This window comes from Momordica charantia (assembly GCF_013281855.1).
Source record: "Momordica charantia cultivar OHB3-1 chromosome 10 unlocalized genomic scaffold, Mcharantia_2.0 BLBB01000010.1, whole genome shotgun sequence".
NCBI classification, from domain to species: Eukaryota; Viridiplantae; Streptophyta; class Magnoliopsida; order Cucurbitales; family Cucurbitaceae; genus Momordica; species Momordica charantia.
This window is the reverse complement of record NW_028275158.1, coordinates 13900584-13913688: the sequence shown is the minus strand read 5'-3', so window position 1 is coordinate 13913688 and position 13105 is coordinate 13900584. Positions and strand designations below refer to the sequence as shown.

Genomic DNA, 13105 nt, shown 5'->3' with positions numbered 1-13105 from the left:
TCTCTGTGGGCAATTTCAAAAAAAAACATCTCATGTCCGCCTCAGTATCTAAAATTCTTAAATAAATAAAACAATCGTACACCTAAACTCCAACAACAACAGTGACGCGTTTAACAATAACATCCATAAAAAAAATAGTTCTAAAGAAAACAAAATCGCTCCTCGGGTCCACACCTAGCAATAAAATTGTAACGCCCCAAGATTTCATATAACATCCTAGGCAATGCTACATAATTCTCCTGGCTAACCTTAATTCTAAACACGAGATAAGCAACTCCCTGGAAAATAATTTAGATGAAATAAAGCTTCGACTTCCATCGTTCTATCAGAAATATAAATGTCATAAACTGTCAGGACTTCACCCTCCGTAGGCAATTTAAAAACAACAATATCTCATATACGCCTCAGTGGCAAAAATTCTTAAATAAATAAAAACAACCGTGCACCTAAACTCCAACGACAACAATGACGCGTTTACCAGCAACATCTATAACAATTAAAGTAGTTCTAAAGAATACAAAATTTCCTCCGCGGTTCACACCTAGCAATAACATAAATCTCAAGGCTACTCGTACCCAACGACCCTTCCCTCTATCCTCACTAACTAAGCTAGTGATCCTTCCTCGGTCAAGCCCTCTCCACGTCATCACCGCGCTTGACCCCGTTCATACCTGAAAACATATAAGGGTACAAAGGGGGGTGAGTACATAAGGTACTCCATAAGTACCACTTCCTAACTAGCACAAAAATCATGCTCACAGTCACAACATAAAGAACAAAACAATAGCGAGGCAAACAATAAGCAGTGAGAGATAGCGAACAAATAACTTGACATTTAGATCAAAACAAGAGCAAGGCAATCAAATAAGCAGTGAGAGATAGCGAACGAATAACTTGACATTTACATACAACAACCAAGCGTCGAAACTACCAATACCACAACCCATGATTCGCTAGCCCTTGTCTCGTAGTACTAAACCTTCCTCTACACCCCCCCTGTGCTACTCCCCGCTTAACTTCTCGAGGCATGATGGCTCTTGACATTTATTCCTAAGTCACCGTGCCCTCTCCTTTTACAGTACTTGATGTTCGACCTTGCCATTTGTTCCCAAGGCCTAGCACCTCTACTTCGCAAGCACCACTCTACTTTAGTCCTTCAAGCCTAACTCCTCGAGTCGCATTGGCCCTTGACATTTATCCCCAAGGCCTCAATACTCCTCTACAGAAACTTGATGTTCGGCCTTGCAATTTATTCCCAAGGCCTGAACTGTGCACCGGTCCTTGCCGTTTATCCCCAAGATACCGATGACTTCCCAGCGTATTGGTCCTTGACATTTATTCCCAAGACCCCAATACTCATTTATAGAAATTTTGACGCTCGACCTTGTCATTTATCCCCAAGGCAACTACTCAAGGCTTTGAACCTCCAAGCGATTTATATGCATTTTCTGATCAGACCACCCATAGTTTAACGGACTGCCAACCCGTCCCTTCACCCTTCACCCTTCGCCACTTCACTAACCCTCCCAATACCACCTACAAGTATAATTCCCACATTCCAATTTACTGCACAGTTTACAGCATGCGTTTCTTTGTAATAAACAAGTCACCACCCAACAGTTCACAACTAAAACAATATAAACTAATTATCAGTTTAACAACGTGAGCATTTCATTTACAACATGTTTGCAAAACGTCATGAGCCAATTATTTTTAACCACAACAATTCAGAATCTACTAGTCACCTCCAACAATAAGAATAGAAGCATGTTTCCTCATAAGTGTTCAATAATAGAAAGACGACAACAAAATCACTAGAAGTTCACAAATCAAAACTAACAATCCCTATATGCACAATTAAACTATTTTAACTAAAAATCAGCATCAAAACCATTCTCTTAACGCTAAATAACGCACGCACTCGCCCCCTGGTGCTACTTACACAACCACGTCTTCAAGTTTGCGTCGATCTCACACCTAAGCACCAAAAACAGAAAATTACAGCAATTTAAATGTACTGTTCAGCCTTCGAAAAACGACTCTACGAGGGTTCAAAGGGCTCCTTACCTCAAAACGACTTCGTGTAGGTGTGGGTAAATTAGATCTAGCTTGCAAAGGTGTGGGTAGCGTAAATCGGGCTTCGAACGGATGAAGATAATCGCCGAACACCACCAAAACACTGTTGTCCACGTTTTTTGCAGCAGCGAAAAGTGCCCAAAATGACCTCCAACGACTTCGTTTTGATGTCCGTTACTACAAAACAACTTCGCTTAGGTGTCGGTATTCCAAATCGGTTTCGTTTGGATGTGGGTAATCCAAATCTAACTTCGAATATATGTGGGTCAAAGAAAAATTACCGGGTTCCACGGATCTAAGCTATTCGAGGTTGTTAGGCTCGTTGGATCGGAGAAGGGACGTCGTGAAAACAGCCTCACGTATCGATGCCGCCTGCAGCAGTCCGAACGTCACGCGCCGCCGCTGCCTGTCGCACGTCGCCGCCGTCTGCCGCTGCCCAACACCACGCGCCGCCGCTGCAGTCGCACGCCGCTGCTGCCCGTCGCGTGCCGCCGCCGTCTGCCGCTGCCCGACGCCGCACCTGCTGCTGCCGACGCCCGCGCCTGCTGCTGTCCCGTCGTGTGTACTGCTTCGTCAGAGAAAGAATTTCGGATGGGGGGCTGGCGGCTCCAAACGAAAGGGGAGGGTGGAAGAAGATGAGGAAGGAGAACAAGATGGGCTAGGGTTGTTTTGTTTTAAATTCCCCTTTTCCTTTTGTTTTGCAACATAGACCCACTTGGGCTAGTTTCTTTTGTTTAAGGCCCATTTACCCAATCACACCTTGTTAACAAAACCAATAATATAATTTCGTAGTTGATCCACTGGCCCAGAGCAAGTGTCACATAGCGGAAACCGAAAAAACATAACTTAATAAATACTACACGCTACTAACTCACCACTAAATCTGTAACAACACACACTAGCCGAGATGCCACACTAAAATTAAATAAAAATCACTGATGAATCAAATAAAATAAAAATGAAATAAATAAATAAATCAATAACTAAAATCCATTTTGTTATAAAATTCCCCGGAACTCGGGGCAAGCTAACCTGAGTAACGCGGGGCGTTACAAAAATAAATCCCAATGCTACTCGTACCAAACGACCCTTCCATCTATCCTCACTAACTCGACTAGTGATCCCTCCTCGGTCAAGCCCCTTCCACGTCATCACCACGGTCGGTCTTGTTCACACCTGAAAATAAATAAGGATAAAAAGGGGGTGAGTACATAAGGTACTCCGTAAGTAGCCCTTCCTAACTAACACAAAAATCATGCTCACAGTCACGGCATATAAAATAAAACGATGGCAAGACAATTAAATAGACACCGAGAGATAAACAAAAAAATAACTTGACATTTACATACAACAACCATGCGTCGGAACTACCAAGACTACAACCATATGATTCACTAGCTCTTGTCCCACAGTACTAAACCTCCCTCTACACCCCCCTGTGATACTCCCCGTTTAACTTCTCGAGGCATGACGGCTCTTGACATTTATTCCCAAGATACCCCCCCCTCCTTTTACAGTACTTGATGTTCGACCTTGCCATTTATTCCCAAGGCCTAGCACCACTACTTCGCAAGCACCACTCTACTTTAGTCCTTCAAGCCTAACTCCTCGAGTCGCATTGGCCCTTGACATTTATCCCCAAGGCCTCAATACTCCTCTACAGAAACTTGATGTTCGGCCTTGCCATTTATTCCCAAGGCCTGAACTGTGCACCGGTCCTTGTCGTTTATCCCCAAGGTACCGATGACTTCCCAGCGTATTGGTCCTTGACATTTATCCCCAAGACCCCAATACTCATTTACAGAAATTTGACGTTCGGCCTTGTCATTTATTCCCAAGGCAACTACTCAAGGCTTTGAACCTCCAAGCGATTTATATGCATTTTCAGTTCAGACCACCCATAGTTTAACGGACTGCCAACCCGTCCCTTCACCCTTCACCCTTCACCACTCCCACTAGCCCTCCCAAGACCACCTACAAGTATATTTCTCACATTCTAATCCACTGCACAGTTCACAAGCATACTTTTCTTTGTAATAAACAAGTCACCACCCAACAGCTCACAACTAAAACAATATAAACTAATTATCAGTTTAACAACGCGAGCATTTCATTTACAACATGTTTGCAAAACGTCATGAGCCAGTTACTTTTAACCACAACAATTCAGAATCTACTAGTCACCTCCAACAATAAGAATAGAAAGCATGTTTCCTCATAAGTGTTCAATAATAGAAAGACGGCAACAAAATCACTAGAAGTTCACAAATCAAAACTAACAATCCCTACATGCACAATTAAATTAATTTAACTAAAAATCAGCATCAAAACCATTCCGTTAACGCTAAATAACGCACGCACTCGCCCCCTAGTGCTACTTACCCAACCACGTCTTTAAGTTTGCATCGAACTCACACCTAAGCACACAAGGGGTGGGTAGCGTAAATCGGGCTTCGAACGGATGAAGATAATCGCCGGACACCACCCAAAACACTGCTGTCCACGTTTTTTTACAGCAGCAAAAAACGCCCAAAACGACCTCCAACGGCTTCGATTTGATGTCCGTTACTACAAAACAATTTCGCTTAGGTGTGGGTATTCCAAATTGATTTCGTTTAGGTGTGGGTAATCTAAATCTAACTTCGAACAAAGGTGGGTCAAAGAAAATTACCGGGCTTCCCGGATCTAAGCTATTCGAGTCGTTGGAGTTTGTTGGATCGAGGGAAAACACCGCGAACAGCCACCACGCACCGCCCCCGCACCTGCTGCTGCCCGAGACCACGCGCCGCCACCTGCTGCTGCCCGACGCCCGCGCCAACTGCTGCCTGACGCCGCCTGCTGCTGCCCGAGCACGACGCTACTGCTGTCGTGCTGCTGTCCCGACGCCGCACCTGCTGCTTCGATGCCGCCTCTATTCGTCGCGTCGCCTGAACGGAGCTGCTCGCCGGAGAAGAAGAATTCGAGTGGGGGGTGGCCGGCGGCTTCAACAAGAGAGGGAAAGGGAGGAAGAAGAAGAGGAAAAAGAACAAGGGCTAGGGTTATTTGTTTTAAACTTTTAACTCCTTTGGGCTTGAGTTCTTTTCCTTTTGTTTAAGGCCCACTTACCCAACCCCTCCTTGTTAAAACAAGCCAATAATATAATTTCGTAATTGGCCCAATGGCCCAAAACAAGTGTCACATAACGGAATCCGTACTAAACCATAATTTGATAAATAACTACACGCGACTAACTCACCACTAATTCTGTAGCAATACACAATAACCGAGATGCCACACTTAAATTAAATAAAGATAACTGATGAATCAAATAAAATAAAATAAAATGAAATAAATAAATAAATCTATTTTGTTATAAAAATTTCCCGGAACTCGAGGCAAGCTAACCTGAGTAACGCGGGCGTTACATTTTTTCTCTCAGTTCTTTTTCTTTTCAAGTTTACATTGATCAACATATACATCTTTTGGAGACAAAGGTAAAAGAGTAGTTTTCCTACCATTATGAGTAAAATGATAACGATTAGCATATCCATCATATATTACCCGACGATCATATTGCCATGGTCTCCCCAACAAAATATCATCGGCATGCATTGAGACAACATCACACAAAACATCATTAGCATACTTTCCAATGTAAAAGAAACGAGTGCTTGCTTATTCACCCTTACCTCCCCGCAATCACTCAACCATTTGAAGCTTATATGGTCTAGGACGTGGTTTAGTCTAAATTAAGTCTTTTGACCATAATTGAACTCACAACATTGGTGCAACTACCGCTATCGATTACCATACTACAAGGTACAGATTGAAAAGGCACCTAGTGTGAAATAAATTATCTCTTTGGTCTAAGCTATCCTCCTTAACTTGGGTGCTTAAAGCTTTCCCAGTGACTAAGGACATATGTGTAGGGTCCTCTTCACTATACTCTTGCAACTTGAGTTAAACTCCACTTCAACTTCAGCTCATCTAAATGAACTTAGAGTTCATTTAATGCAACGTTGAGTTGAAAGTATTCTCCCAAAACCCTGGCTTCATGCAACCCCCCCCCCCCCGAAATATTGTTATGCTTTGTTTGGTTGAACGTAGGGTGCGTATTTTCCTCTAAGCATGCTTGTTTGGTTGGTCACCAAACTCATTGAGTGTTTCCCTCGAGCATAGTGAGTATTATGTTTGCTCGTGGTTTTGACTACAAAGGTAATCCATCTAACCTTTTCCTTTTCGGTTGAATCAATTATATGATTGCATTCAAGTGGTTAGAGGCTCGATAAATCCATATGCTTGGGTTGTCACAAATCATATGATCAACGGTTGCTCTAGGCTTTAAAATAGCCAAAAGTAGTTTGTGACAAGAGTAAACTCAATTTCCAATAATAGTCAGAAAAGTGTCTGGCGCAATGTTTCATCATTGTGTTATTTTGTTTAAAACTAAGGAAGGAAGCAGAGGGGCTGCCCTTAATTAGAAACTTTGTATTTTTAAAACCAAACCACAATTTTCACAACTATTTTTACTAATAAACCCAATTGTAATTTCAAACCATTCACAAGACTCTTTTCTAATCAACTTCCCTATGGATACAAACTCAAAATACAATTCCTTCTATTACTTGTGGCAGTGTGCATTTGCACGCAACCTCTTATCGTTAAGTAGAGGCGCAATAGAAGGAGATTATTAAATTGCTAATGAATGTGTGCCAGATAAGAGAGGCACAACAATGGTAAAAAAAATGACAGCAATGAAATGATCTCTACAAGAGTGATTACAAGCTGGAGGGTGTGTGGATTATCGGAGGTTGAACAAGGCAAAAAAGAAAGATCACTTTCCATTGCCATTCATTAATCAGATGCTAGACAGATTAGCCTACCAAACATTCTATTGTTTTCTCGATTGATTTTCATACTATAATTAAATAACAATACCTTAAGAAGATTAAGATAAGAGAAAATTCACCCGTCGTATGGAACTTTTCATTTAGGCATATGTAATGCTACCAATACGTTCCAAAGGTGTATGCTGGCGATATTCATAGACATGGTGGAGAGAACAGTAGAGGTATTCATGGATTATTTCACAACATTTGCGGAAAGCTTCGCAATATGCATGGACAAGTTGAAGGCTGTATTGAAGTGATGCGAAGAGACACAGAGAAGAGAACATTCACCTATCCATATGGAACTTGTGCATTCAGGCATATGCAATGCTCCCATAACATTCTAAAGGTGTACACTGACGATATTCACAAACATGGTGGAGAGGACATGATACGTGACAACCCAAGCGTATTGAGCTACTCGAACCACAAGCCACTTGAATCCAATCATATAGTTGGTTCAACCCGAAAGGCTAAGAGTTAGAGGGATTACCTTTGCAGTCGTTACCTTGAGCAGACAGAATACTCACTATGCTCGAGGCCGGAAACACTCTATGAGTTAGATGACCAATCAAACAAGCATGCTTCGAGGGGGTCAAATACGAAAACCTAAATTCAACCACACAAAGGGATTCGAAATTTGGGAAGGGGTTTTACTCACGGTAAAGGGAAAAACACTCTATGTTTTTATTCAAATTGTCATTCAAAAGATGTTCCAACAAAAAGGGGTACACGCCTATTTATAGGCTAAGGCCCTTGGCCTTTAAAGGAAATTAACAACATTAAAAAGAAAATAAAAATTGATAAATTTCTAAATAGTGCTAAACTTGCCTAAAAGTGATCAATTTCAAGTTTATAACTAAAAGAAATTAAATAAAAAACAAATCCCACAAAATAATCCAACAAAAAAATAAGGAAACCTTTTCATGAGATGTGATGGAGTGGGTGGCAAGGCAAGTTGGGGGAACCCGTGGGAGTGGCAACATTAAATGGTGGAGGTGCCCATGGGGGCCGTGGCGCGCGCACAAGGAAGCTGGCGCTGGGGGAAGGCGCGCGCAGGCGTAAACGACGCTAGCATGGTGTAGCAGTAGGGGGCACACGTGGGCGTGCGGGAGGGAACACGCGCAGAGGTGCTCGCGACAGGTAGGGCGCTGTGAAGTTAGCTCAGCAAGGGCGCGTGCTGGGCAAGGCACTTGCGAGGTTAGCACTGCAGGTAGGCGGCCTCGCGGGCGAAACACGCGTGCGCTGGGGCATGTGCGACGGTCAGGCGAGCGCGCATGCTGGTGGGGGCGTTGGCCACGGTAAGGCGGACGCACGTGTTGGGGCAGGTGCTGGCCTCTTACGAGGTTAGCATGGCATGTGCGTGTAGGCAATGGCATGGTAGGCGATTGGCGGACGCACGGGCAGGTGGGTGTGCAACGGTATGTACTGGCGTCTGGTGGGGCGCGCGCAGGGCATACGGCTGGGTGGTTGGCGGGTTGAGCGTGTTGAGCGTCTGTGGGGGCATTGTCGTGTGTGCACGCGCGATGGTGCTTGTGGCATGAAACAATGTCATGCGCACGGAGGGCGTCACCTTGTGAGGTTAGTCGGTGATGGTGGGGTGCACCGTGTAGTCAATGTGTGCATCGTGGGCTTGCTCTCCTATCGTAGTTCTTTTCTTCGATTCTCCTTGAAATTCATCCTTCTTTTAGGGGGCTTCCCGTCTTTATCTTCCTCATCACTACTGTAGGTTGATTCTTGGATCTCTTGCCCGAATATGATCACATTATCTCCTCCTTCTTGAAAAGGATTCGTTCTCGAAACAAATTTGTAACCTACACATAAAGGAAGCAAGTTAGCGACTTCAAAATCAAAAGTTACATTATACTTACCTTGTAAAGCTATCTTGAAGTCTTTTGGCAATGATGCGCTCGTTGGTCTTCCCTTGAATTTTCTTTTAAAGCTTCTCCATTCTTTCCAACAATGCTTCCAAACCCAATCAATTGGTTTGTTGCCATTATGTTTTGATTTCCTTGTCCTCCTTTTGATGCAAGCCGTTTGAATTATCCAATACGGTAATTGGTGTTCTCGGCCACGGTGATGTTTAGAGGACTTTTTGAACAAGTATTTCTCCATGATTCTTGGTCATAACTCTACTTGCTCATGATCACCTACACAAAAAGGAATCAAGTTAGTATCTTCAAATTTATTAATCTTATACTTACCTTGTAGGGTGATCTCAAAATCATGTGACGATGGTAGGATGAGTCCATGAATTTCTATCTTGATACCATCCTACAAAAGTCTTAGAAGGATACAAACATTTGAATAAGATAAGTGATTTTGAAGGTAAGGATCCTTCTCCAATAGTCTCTTTAAGATTTGGCTTGTGAGGCGCAATGGTGTGATCCATTCTCTTTTTCTCTTTTTTCTTTCCATAGCTACTTTCTTTCAACTCATCTTTTCCTTCTCTCATACTTTCCATCTCACATTCAACTTGTGAATCTTCATGAATTAGAGGAATAAGCATGGATACTTCATAATCATAATAAATTTCAGTAGCTAAAGGATTAGGAATGTGGTGCATAGAATCATAAAGGACCTTCTTAGTATTCTCCTTTTCGGCAAGTGGCAAAACATCATGTATTTCCTTATTATCAATTGGAATAATAATGTCATGCATGGTCTTACAACTTTCAAGTTCACTACTGTCGTTCTTCTTACTTTTATCAAAATTTGATTTTCCATGCATTGGTTCAAGAGTAAGTATGTCATCAACTTGAGAAACTTTACTAGTCAAGAGACTTGGAGTAGCATGTAAGTCACAAAGAGTCTCATTTTCTAATTTACTACTCTTTATCTCAACAATAGGCATGTTATCACATAATAATTTGCACTCAATATGAGTGTCATGCATGGGTGTGCAATTGTCAAGCTCACTACTTTTCTTTTCAACCGTAGGCATAGAATCATGCAAGTCATTGCAATCAAATAAAATAGAATCTTCGTGCATATCATCACAAGGCAATTTATGGTCAACCTTATTTGAACTTACCTTGAGGTTCTCAACCTTCTTACATTGGTTGGGAGTACTTACCTTTTCCACTTGGATGTTGGTAGCCTCCTTCATTGCAACCTCTTTCATTCTTTCCTCCAACTTGGTAGTCTCCTTGGTCGTGAACTCCTTTCTTCTTTCCTCCAACTTTCTTTGATCAATTTGAACTTCTTTTGGAGGTAAGGGAAGTAATGTAGTTTTCTTGCCATTGTTTTCAAATGAGTACTTGTTATGAAAACCATCATACTTTATCTTTTTGTCATATTGCCAAGGTCCTCTAAATAAAAGGTCACAAGCTTGCATAGGTATAACATCACAAATAATTTCATCTTTATACCTACATATTGCAAAAGAAACTCTAACTTGACTTTGGACCTTTATTTTATCACTACTAGTTAAACCTTGCAAATTATATGGACATGGATGTGGTGTGGTGGCTACTATATAGGTGCTAATTACATTAGTGCAACTACCACTATCAATACGAACACTACAAGTTGTGGTATTTATTATGCATCTAGTGTAAAAAATATTATCTCTATGTTTCTCCAAGGATTCTTCCCTAGATTGTGCATTGAGAGATCTCCTAGCATCTAATGAATACCTACAATGTGGACTTACTCCTTCTTCTTGGGAGTTGGTGGTGGCTCCTTGTGAAATCTTCATTCTTGACTCCATCCTAGAAAAGTAAAGGTTAGAACAAAATAACAATTTATAAACTCACTCTCTCCCTTACTTGTCCTCTCAGCTTCTCTCCTTTTGGTAGGGTGGATGTTGGTGTGGATACCCTTTGGAGATGCTCACTTGAATGCTTGTGGCGAATCGGTCTTGGAACAAGTGAGTATAAGCCTACAAGCAACTTTGCAAAAATATTCCTTTGCAAAAATATTCTTCTCTTTTCTTTTCTTCTTTTTTTTTTTTTTTTGACTAAGGGGTCAATGGTATAGATGATACCGAAGACAAGAATCAAATGGTGGCAAACAAAGACCAAATGATGTTAAGAATCAAAAAGACATCAAATGATACTTAAGACCAAATACAAGCAAAGATAAAGACAACCTTGAGCCTAATGCTTTTGGTTCTATGGACTCAACAACAATATGCAAATTGATGTTAAAGCTAAACAAGAAAAAACTATGCAAATAAAACTAATGAAATCAAAAATAAACTTAAAATATGTACAAAATCCAATTTGTAGTGCAACACACACAAAAAGTTTCCTTACCAACAAAACAATAACCTTTGAGGCAAGTAGAGTAACTTTGAGTGAAGGGTGCGTGATGTATACAGCTCGGATGGGGCTCCAACTAGTGGCAAATGGTAGCACAACAAGTGTACTTGATGTATGTGGCCTGTCAATAGGTTTGGAATTCGTTGGAGGGGCTACTTTCTCAAAGAAAATTTTGGGGCTGCACAAAAGTCTCTCTCGGGTGGCCCAGTGGGTTAGACGGCTGTCCTTCTTCTTTTGGGCTGTCCAAATTGGTCAAAATAATCCAACAATTTTTTTAAATCAAAATATAAAAAATGTTAGGATTACTTGCCAAAAAGAAATCGATAACTTTGGCTATAGGGCTCGGATTTTTTAAGTCGGCTCTTTATTTGTGCTCTCTGCAGGTTTCTCTCAAATTCTAGGATTCGAAGAAAAATTGATAACTTTGACTATAGGGCTCGGACTAAAGTGAAACTTGATTTTTTGGAAAGTTTTTTAGGTGCTAAACACAAGCAAACAAGTTTTGTGCACAAAATTATCAAAAATTATTTTGCAAGAATGATAGATCAAAAGGCACGCGGAAGAACAAGAACAATGGATGACATTTTTTTGCAAGATTTTTGAATAAAAGAAAGTAATGACAATGACAAGAAATTTAAAGACAGAAAAATAACATATATCCCGGTCTAGAGCCTAAGCTCTGATACCAAATGATACGCGACAACCCAAGCGTATTGAGCTACTCGAGTCACAAGCCACTTGAATCCAATCGTATAGTTGGTTCAACCCGAAAGACTAAGAGTTAAAGGGATTACCTTTACAGTCGTTACCTTGAGCAGATAGAATACTCACTATGCTCGAGGCTGAAAACACTCTACGAGTTTGATGACCAATCAAACAAGCATGCTCTGGGGGGGGGGGGGGGGGTCAAATATGAAAACCTAAGTTTAACCACACAAAGGGATTCGAAATTTGGGAAGAGGTTTTGCTCACGGCAAAAGGGAAAACACTTTATGTTGTTTCAAAACAAAGGGGTACACGCCTATTTATAGGCTAAGGTCCTTGACCTTTAAAGGAAATTAACAAGATTAAAAAGAAAATAAAATTTGATAAATTCCTAAAAAGTGCTAAACTTGCCTAAAAGTTCAAATTTGATAACTAAAAGAAATTAAATAAAAAACAAATCCCGAAAAATAATCGAACAAAATAATAAGGAAATCTTTTCCTGAGATGTGATGGAGTGGGTGGCAAGGGGCACCCATGGGAGTGACAACATCAAATGGTGGAGGTGCCCATGGGGGCTGGGCGCGCGTGCAAGGAAGCTGGCGCTGGCATGGTGTAGCGGCAGGACGCACGCGTGGGCGTGCGAGAAGGAATGCGGGCAGAGGTGCTCGCAACATGCAGAGGCTGGCGCACTGGTTGGGCGTCGTGAGGTTAGCGTAGCAGGTGCACGCGCTGGGCGGAACGCGCGCGCGCTGTTGCGTGTGCGATGGTCAGGCAGGCGCGCGTGCTGGTGGGGGGGTTGGCGACGGTGAGGCGGACGCGCGTGTTAGGGCAGGTGCTAGCCTCTTACGAGGTAATGGCATGGTAGGCGGTTGGCGGGCGCGCGGGCAGGTGGTCGTGCAACGGTATGCGCTGGAGTCTGGTGGGGCGCACACAGGGTGTGCGGCTGGGTGGTTGGCGCGCGCACTGAGGTATATGTGCGCGAGTGATGGCGCTTGTGGCAGGAGATGATGTCATGCGCGCATAGGGCATCGCCTTGTGAGGTTAGCCCGTGATAGTGGGGTGCGTCGTGTAGTCAATGTGCACATCGTGGGCTTGCTCTCCGATCGTAGTTCCTTTCTTGGATTCTCCTTGAAATCCATCCTTCTTTTAGGGCGATTCCCGTCTTTATCTTCGTCTTCCCTGCTGTAGGTT

The 13105-nt window shown here is 42.4% G+C and overlaps 1 long non-coding RNA gene across 1 annotated transcript; it reads right to left on the bottom strand.

Annotated features, from left to right (window-relative positions):
* Positions 1–328: 328 nt before the first annotated feature.
* LOC148208610 (uncharacterized) lies at positions 329–2672 on the bottom strand. The gene is made up of 4 exons (XR_015788474.1): positions 2358–2672; positions 2068–2253; positions 1943–1977; positions 329–671 (listed from the first exon to the last, which is right to left on the bottom strand). It is a non-coding gene; the product is annotated as an uncharacterized LOC148208610 (long non-coding RNA).
* Between the last annotated feature and the right edge of the window lie 10433 nt (positions 2673–13105).